At 41.2% G+C, this 9,456-nt stretch overlaps 1 pseudogene; it reads left to right on the forward strand.

Annotated features, from left to right (window-relative positions):
• The first annotated feature begins 7,059 nt into the window (after positions 1–7,059).
• On the forward strand, positions 7,060–9,245 carry LOC129052864 (endogenous retrovirus group K member 6 Env polyprotein-like; annotated as a pseudogene).
• The last annotated feature ends 211 nt before the right edge of the window (positions 9,246–9,456 follow it).

Raw genomic sequence — 9,456 nt, forward strand, 5'->3', positions numbered from 1 at the left:
AAATGGTCCTCCAAAGTCTTAACTCATTTCAGCATTAACTAAAATGTCCACAGTCCAAAGGCTCATCTGAGACAAGGCAAGTCTTTTCTGCCTAGGAGTCTGTAAAATCAAAAGCAAGTTAACTACTTCCTAGATACAATGGGGATACAGGCATTAGATAAATACCCCAATTCCAAATAGGAGAAAATGGCCAAAAGAAAGGGGCTAGAGGCCCCATGCAAGTCTGAAATCCAGTGGGGCAATCAAATCTTAAAGCTCCTAAATGATCCCCTTTGAATCCATTTCTCACATCACATCACATCTCACATCCCATGGTCCTTTGCAGCTCTGCCTCTATGGCTTTGCTGGGTACAGTCTCCCTCCCAGCTGCATTCATGGGCTGGCATTGACTGTCTGTGGCTTTTCCAGGTCCACAGTGCAAGCCGTCAGTGGATATACCATTGCAGAATCTGGAGGAGTGTGGCCCTCTTCTCACAGCTCCACTAGGCAGTGGCCCAGTGCATACTCTGTGTGGGAGCTCACACCCTACATTTTCCTTCTGCATCACCCTAGCAGAGGTTTTCTATGAGGGCTTTGCTCCTGTGGCACACCTCTGCCTGAACATCCAGGTGTGGGGAAAAGCAAGAGAGATCAGATTGTTAATATGTCTGTATAGAAAGAAGTAGACATAAGAGACTCCATTTTGTTCTGTATTAAGAAAAATTCTTCTGCCTTGAGATGCTGTTAATCTGTGACCTTACCCCCAACGCCATGCTCTCTGAAACATGTGCTGTGTCAAACTCAGGGTTAAATGGATTAAGGGTTGTGCAAGATGTGCTTTGTTAAACAAATGCTTGAAGGCAGCATGCTCCTTAAGAGTCATCACCACTCCCTAATCTCAAGTACCCAGGGACACAAAAACTGCAGAAGGCCGCAGGGACCTCTGCCTAGGAAAGCCAGGTATTGTCCAAGGTTTCTCCCCATGTGATAGTCTGAAATATGGCCTCGTGGGAAGGGAAAGACCTGACCGTCCCCCAGCCCGACACCCGTAAAGGGTCTGTGCTGAGGAGGATTAGTATAAGAGGAAGGCATGCCTCTTGCAGTTGAGACAAGAGGAAGGCATCTGTCTCCTGCCCGTCCCTGGGCAATGGAATGTCTCCGTATAAAACCCAATTGTACGTTCCATCTACTGAGATAGGGAAAAACTGCCTTAGGGCTGGAGGTGAGACATGCGGGCAGCAATACTGCTTAACAAAGCATTGAGATGTTTATAGCTATGCATATCTAAAGCACAGCACTTGATTCTTTACCTTGTCTATGATGCAAAGACCTTTGTTCACGTGTTTGCCTGCTGACCCTCTCCCCACTATTGTCTTGTGACCATGACACATCCCCCTCTCTAAAAAACACCGACAAATAATCAATAAATACTAAGGGAACTCAGAAGCCAGTGGGATCCTCCATATGCTGAACGCTGGTCCCCTGGGTCCCCTTATTTCTTTCTCTATACTTTGTCTCTGTGTCTTTTTCTTTTCCAAGTCTCTCATTCCACCCAATGAGAAACACCCACAGGTGTGAAGGGGCGACCCACCCCCTTCATCTGGTGCCCAACGTGGAGGCTTTTCTCTAGGGTGAAGGTACGCTCGAGCGTAGTCATTGAGGACAAGTCAATGAAAGATCCCGAGTACGTCTACAGTCAGCCTTATGGTAAGCTTGTGCACTCGGAAGAAAGCTAGGGTAATAATGGGGCAAACTAAAAGTAAAACTAAAAGTAAATATGCCTCTTATCTCAGCTTTATTAAAATTCTTTTAAAAAGAGGGGGAGTTAAAGTATCTAGAAAAAATCTAATCAAGCTATTTCAAATAATACAACAATTTTGCCCATGGTTCCCAGAACAAGGAACTTTAGATCTAAAAGATTGGAAAAGAATTGGTAAGGAACTAAAAAAAGCAGGTAGGAAGGGTAATATCATTCCACTTACAGTATGGAATGATTGGGCCATTATTAAAGCAGCTTTAGAACCATTTCAAACAGAAGAAGATAGTGTTTCAGTTTCTGATGCCCCTGGAAGCTGTGTAATAGATTGTAAAGAAAATACAGGGAGAAAATCCCAAAAGGAAATGGAAAGTTTACATTGCGAATATGTAGCAGAGCCGGTAATTGCTCAGTCAAAGCAAAGTGTTGACTATAATCAATTACAGGAGGTGATATATCCTGAAACATTAAAATTAGAAGAAAAAGGTCCAGAATCAGTGGGGCCATTAGAGTCTAAACCATGAGGGCCAAGTCCTCTAGGTCAGATGCCCATAGCATTACAACCTCAAACGCAGGTTAGAGAAAATAAGACCCAACCGCCAGTAGCTTATCAATAGTGGCCACCGGTGGAACTTCAGTATCGGCCAACCCCAGAAAGTCAGTATGGATGTCCAGGAATGCCCCCAGCACCACAGGGCAGGGCACCTTACCCTCAGCCGCCCACTAGGAGACTTAATCCTACGGCACCACCTCATAGACAGGGTAGTGAATTACATGAAATTATTGATAAATCAAGAAAGGAAGGAGATACTGAGGCATGGCAATTCCCAATAATGTTAGAGCTGATGCCACCTGGAGAAGGAGCCCAAGAGGGAGAGCCTCTCACAGTTGAGGCCAGATACAAGTCTTTTTCAATAAAAATGCTAAAAGATATGAAAGAGCGAGTAAAACAGTATGGACCCAACTCCCCTTATATGAGGACACTATTAGATTCCATTGCTCATGGACATAGACTCATTCCTTATGATTGGGAGATTCTGGCAAAATCGTCTCTCTCACCCTCTCAATTTTTACAATTTAAGACTTGGTGGATTGATGGGGCACAAGAACAGGTCCGAAGAAATAGGGCTGCCAGTCCTCCAGTTAACATAGATGCAGATCAACTATTGGGAACAGGTCAAAATTGGAGCACCATTAGTCAACAAGCATTAATGCAAAACGAGGCCATTGAGCAAGTTAGAGCTATCTGTCTTAGAGCCTGGGAAAAAATCCAAGACCCAGGAACTGCCTGCCCCTCATTTAATACAGTAAGACAAGGTTCGAAAGAGCCCTACCCTGATTTTGTGGCAAGGCTCCAAGATGTTGCTCAAAAGTCAATTGCCGATGAAAAAGCCTGTAAAGTCATAGTGGAGTTGATGGCATATGAAAACGCCAATCCTGAGTGTCAATCAGCCATTAAGCCATTGAAAGGAAAGATTCCTGCAGGATCAGATGTAATCTCAGAGTATGTAAAAGCCTGTGATGGAATTGGAGGAGTTATGCATAAAGCTACGCTTATGGCTCAAGCAATAGCGGGAGTCATTTTAGAGGACAAGTTAGAACATTCAAAGGGAAATGTTATAATTGTGGTCAAATTGGTCATTTAAAAAAGAATTGCCCAGTCTCAAATAGACAGAATATAACTATTCAAGCGACTACAACTACAGGTAGAGAGCCACCTGACTTATGTCCAAGATGTAAAAAAGGAAAACATTGGGCTAGTCAATGTCATTCTAAATTTGATAAAACTGGGCAACCATTGTCAGGAAATGAGCAAAGGGGCCAGCCTCAGGCCCCACAACAAACTGGGGCATTCCCAATTCAGCCCTTTGTTCCTCAGGGTTTTCAGAGACAACAACCCCCACTGTCCCAAGTGTTTCAGGGAATAAGCCAGTTACCACAACACAACAATTGTCCCCCGCCACAAGTGGCAGTGCAGCAGTAGATTTATGTACTATACAAGCAGTCTCTCTGCTTCCAGGGGAGCCCCCACAAAAAATCCCCACAGGGATATATGGCCCACTGCCTGAGGGGACTGTAGGACTAATCTTGGGAAGATCAAGTCTAAATCTAAAGGGAGTTCAAATTCATACTGGTGTGGTTGATTCAGACTATAAAGGTGAAATTCAATTGGTTATTAGCTCTTCAATTCCTTGGAGTGCCAGTCCAGGAGACAAGATTGCTCAATTATTACTTCTGCCATATATTAAGGTTGAAAATAGTGAGATAAAAAGAACAGGAGGGTCTGGAAGCACTGATCTGACAGAAAAGGCTGCATATTGGGCAAGTCAGGTCTCAGAGAACAGGCCTGTGTGTAAGGCCATTATTCAAGGAAAACAGTTTGAAGGGTTAGTAGACACTGGAGCGGATGTCTCTATCATTGCTTTAAATCAGTGGCCAAAAAATTGGCCTAAACAAAAGGCTGTCACAGGACTTGTCGGCATAGGCACAGCCTCAGAAGTGTATCAAAGTACTAAGATTTTACATTGTTTAGGGCCAGATAATCAAGAAAGTACTGTTCAGCCAATGATTACTTCAATTCCTCTTAATCTGTGGGGTCGAGATTTATTACAACAATGGGGTACGGAAATCGCTATGCCCACTCCATTATATAGCCCCACGAGTCAAAAAATCATGACCAAGATGGGATATATACCAGAAAAGGGACTAGGAAAAAATGGAGATGGCATTAAAGTTCCAATTGAGACTAAAATAAATCAAGAAAGAAAAGGAATAGGGTATCCTTTTTAGGGGCGGCCACTGTAGAGCCTCCAAAACCCATACCATTAAGTTGGAAGACAGAAAAACCAGTATGGGTAAATCAGTGGCCGCTACCAAAACAAAAACTGGAGGCTTTACATTTATTAGCAAATGAACAGTTAAAAAAAGGACATATTGAGCCTTCATTCTTGCCTTGGAATTCTCCTGTGTCTGTAATTCAGAAGAAATCCAGCAAATGGCGTATGTTAACTGACTTAAGGGTCATAAACGCCATAATTCAACCCATGGGGCCTCTCCAACCCGGGTTGCCCTCTCCGGCCATGATCCCAAAAGACTGGCCTTTAATTATAATTGATCTAAAGGATTGCTTTTTTACCATCCCTCTGGTGGAGTAGGATTGCGAAAAATTTGCCTTTACTATACCAGCCATAAATAATAAAGAACCAGCCACCAGGTTTCAGTGGAAAGTGTTACCTCAAGGAATGCTTAATAGTCTAACTATTTGTCAGACTTTTGTAGGTCGAGCTCTTCAACCAGTTAGAAACAAGTTTTCAGACTGTTATATTATTCATTATACTGATGATATTTTATGTGCTGCAGAAACGAGAGATAAATTAATTGACTGTTTATACATTTCTGCAAGCAGAGGTTGCCAACGCAGGACTAACAATAGCATCTGATAAGATCCGAACCTCTACTCCTTTTCATTATTTAGGGATGCAGACAGAAAATAGAAAAATTAAGCCACAAAAAATAGAAATAAGAAAAGACACATTAAAAACACTAAATGATTTTCAAAAATTGCTGAGAGATATTAATTGGATTCGGCCAACTCTAGGCATTCCTACTTATGCCATGTCAAATTTGTTCTCTATCTTAAGAGGAGACTCAGACTTAAATAGTAAGAGAATGTTAACCCCAGAGGCAACAAAAGAAATTAAATTAGTGGAAGAAAAAATTCAGTCAGCACAAATAAATAGAATAGATCCCTTAGCCCCACTCCAGCTTTTGATTTTTGCCACTGCACATTCTCCAACAGGCATCATTATTCAAAATACTGATCTTGTGGAGTGGTCATTCCTTCCTCACAGTACAGTTAAGACTTTTACATTGTACTTAGATCAAATAGCCACATTAATTGGTCAGACAAGATTACGAATAATAAAATTATGTGGAAATGACCCAGACAAAATAGTTGTCCCTTTAACCAAGGAACAAATTAGACAAGCCTTTATCAATTCTAGTACATGGCAAATTGGCATTGCTAATTTTGTAGGAATTATTGATAATCATTATCCAAAAACAAAAATCTTCCAGTTTTTGAAATTGACTACTTGGATTCTACCTAAAATTACCAGATGGAAACCTTTAGAAAATGCTCTAACAGTATTTACTGATGGTTCCAGCAATGGAAAAGTGGCTTACACAGGGCCAAAAGAACAAGTAATCAAAACTCCATATCAATTGGCTCAAAGAGCAGAGTTGGTTGCAGTCATTACAGTGTTACAAGATTTTGACCAACCTATCAATATTATATCAGATTCTGCATACGTAGTACAGGCTACAAGAGATGTTGAGACAGCTCTAATCAAATATAGCATGGATGATCAATTAAACCAGCTATTCAATTTATTACAACAAACTGTAAGAAAAAGAAATTTCCCATTTTATATTACTCATATTCGAGCACACAGTAATTTACCAGGGCCTTTGACTAAAGCAAATGAACAAGCTGACTTACTGGTATCATCTGCATTCATAAAAGCACAAGAACTTCATGCTTTGACTCATGTAAATGCAGCAGGATTAAAAAACAAATTTGATGTCACATGGAAACAGGCAAAAGATATTGTACAACATTGCACCCAGTGTCAAGTCTTACACCTGCCCACTCAAGAGGCAGGAGATAATCCCAGAGGTCTGTGTCCTAATGCATTATGGCAAATGGATGTCACGCATGTACCTTCATTTGGAAGACTATCATATGTTCGTGTAACAGTTGATACTTATTCACATTTCATATGGGCAACTTGCCAAACAGGAGAAAGTACTTCCCATGTTAAAAAACATTTATTGTCTTGTTTTGCTGTAATGGGAGTTCCAGAAAAAATCAAAACTGACAATGGACCTGGATATTGTAGTAAATCTTTCCAAAAATTCTTAAATCAGTGGAAAATTTCACATACAACAGGAATTCCTTATAATTCCCAAGGACAGGCCATAGTCGAAAGAACTAATAGAACACTCAAAACTCAATTAGTTAAACAAAAAGAAGGGGGAGACAGTAAGGAGTGTACCACTCCTCAGATGCAACTTAATCTAGCACTCTATACTTTAAATTTTTTAAACATTTATAGAAATCAGACTACTACTTCTGCAGAACAACATCTTACTGGTAAAAAAGAACAGCCCACATGAAAGAAAATTGATTTGGTGGAAAGATAATAAAAATAAGACATGGGAAATAGGGAAGGTGATAACGTGGGGGAGAGGTTTTGCTTGTGTTTCACCAGGAGAAAATCAGCTTCCTGTTTGGATACCCACTAGACATTTGAAGTTCTACAATGAACCCATCGGAGATGCAAAGAAAAGCACCTCTGCGGAGATGGAGACACCGCAATCGAGCACCGTCGGCTCACAAGATGAACGAAATAGTGATATCAGAAGAACAGATGAAGTTGCCATCCACCAAGAAGGCAGAGCTGCCGACTTGGGCACAACTAAAGAAGCTGACGCAGTTAGCTACAAAATGTCTAGAGAACACAAAGGTGACACAAACTCCAGAGAGTATGCTGCTTGCAGCCTTGATGATTGTATCAACGGTGGTAAGTCTCCCTATGCCTGCAGGAGCAGCTGCAGCTAATTATACCTACTGGGCCTATGTGCCTTTCCTGTCCTTAATTCAGGCAGTCACATGGATGGATAATCCTATAGAAGTATATGTTCATGATAGTGTATGGGTACCTGGCCCCACAGATGATCGCTGCCCTGCCAAACCTGAAGAAGAAGGGATGATGATAAATATTTGCATTGGGTATCATTATCCTCCTATTTGCCTAGGGAGAGCAACAGGATGCTTAATGCCTGCAGTCCAAAATTGGTTGGTAGAAGTACCTACTGTCAGTCCTAACAGTAGATTTACTTATCACATGGTAAGCGGGATGTCACTCAGGCCACGGGTAAATTATTTACAAGACTTTTCTTACCAAAGATCATTAAAATTTAGACCTAAAGGGAAACCTTGCCCCAAGGAAATTTCCAAAGGATCAAAAAATACAGAAGCCTTAGTTTGGGAAGAATGTGTGGCCAATAGTGCGGTTATATTACAAAACAGTGAATTCGGAACTATTATAGATTGGGCACCTCGAGGTCAATTCTACCACAATTGCTCAGGACAAACTCAGTTGTGTCCAAGTGCACAAGTGAGTCCAGCTGTTGATAGCGACTTAATAGAAAGTCTAGACAAATATAAGCATAAAAAATGACAGTCTTTCTACCTTTGGGAATGGGGAGAAAAAGGAATCTCTACCCCAAGACCAAAAGTAATAAGTCCTGTCTCTGGTCCTGAACATCCAGAATTGTGGAGGCTTACTGTGGCCTCACACCGCATTAGGATTTGGTCTGGAAATCAAACTTTAGAAACAAGAGACCATAAGCCATTTTATACTATCGACCTAAATTCCAGTCTAACGGTTCCTTTACAAAGTTGCGTAAAGCCCCCTTATATGCTAGTTGTAGGAAATATAGTTATTAAACCAGACTCACAAACTATAACCTGTGAAAATTGCAGATTGTTTACTTGCATTGATTCAACTTTTAATCAGCAGCACCGTATTCTGCTGGTGAGAGCAAGAGAAGGTGTGTGGATCCCTGTGTCCATGGACCGACTGTGGGAGGCCTCACCATCCATCCATATTTTGACTGAAGTATTAAAAGGCATTTTAAATAGATCCAAAAGATTCATTTTTACTTTAATTGCAGTGATTATGGGACTAATTGCAGTCACAGCCACGGCTGCTGTGGCAGGAGTTGCATTGCACTCTTCTGTTCAGTCAGTAAACTTTGTTAATGATTGACAAAAAAATTCTACAAGACTGTGGAATTCACAATCTGGTATTGATCAAAAATTGGCAAATCAAATTAATGATCTTAGACAAACTGTCATTTGGATGGGAGACAGACTCATGAGCTTAGAATATCATTTCCAGTTACAATGTGACTGGAATACGTCAGATTTTTGTATTACACCCCAAATTTATAATGAGTCTGAGCATCACTGGGATATGGTTAGACGCCATCTACAAGGAAGAGAAGATAATCTCACTTTAGACATTTCCAAATTAAAAGAACAAATTTTCGAAGCATCAAAAGCCCATTTAAATTTGGTGCCAGGAACTAAGGCAATTACAGGAGTTGCTGATGGCCTTGCAAATCTTAACCCTGTCACTTGGGTTAAGACCATTGGAAGTACTATGATTATAAATTTCATATTAATCCTTGTGTGCCTGTTTTGTCTGTTGTTAGTCTGCAGGTGCACCCAACAGCTCCGAAGAGACAGCGACCATCAAGAACGGGCCATGATGACGATGGCAGTTTTGTCGAAAAGAAAAGGGGGAAATGTGGGGAAAAGCAAGAGAGATCAGATTGTTAATGTGTCTGTATAGAAAGAAGTAGACATAAGAGACTCCATTTTGTTCTGTATTAAGAAAAATTCTTCTGCCTTGAGATGCTGTTAATCTGTGACCTTACCCCCAACGCCATGCTCTCTGAAACATGTGCTGTGTCAAACTCACGGTTAAATGGATTAAGGGTTGTGCAAGATGTGCTTTGTTAAACAAATGCTTGAAGGCAGCATGCTCCTTAAGAGTCATCACCACTCCCTAATCTCAAGTACCCAGGGACACGAAAACTGCAGAAGGCCGCAGGGACCTCTGCCTAGGAAAGCCAGGTATTGTCCAAGG

The sequence above is a fragment of the Pongo abelii genome, chromosome X, assembly GCF_028885655.2.
Source record: "Pongo abelii isolate AG06213 chromosome X, NHGRI_mPonAbe1-v2.0_pri, whole genome shotgun sequence".
NCBI lineage: Eukaryota > Metazoa > Chordata > Mammalia > Primates > Hominidae > Pongo > Pongo abelii.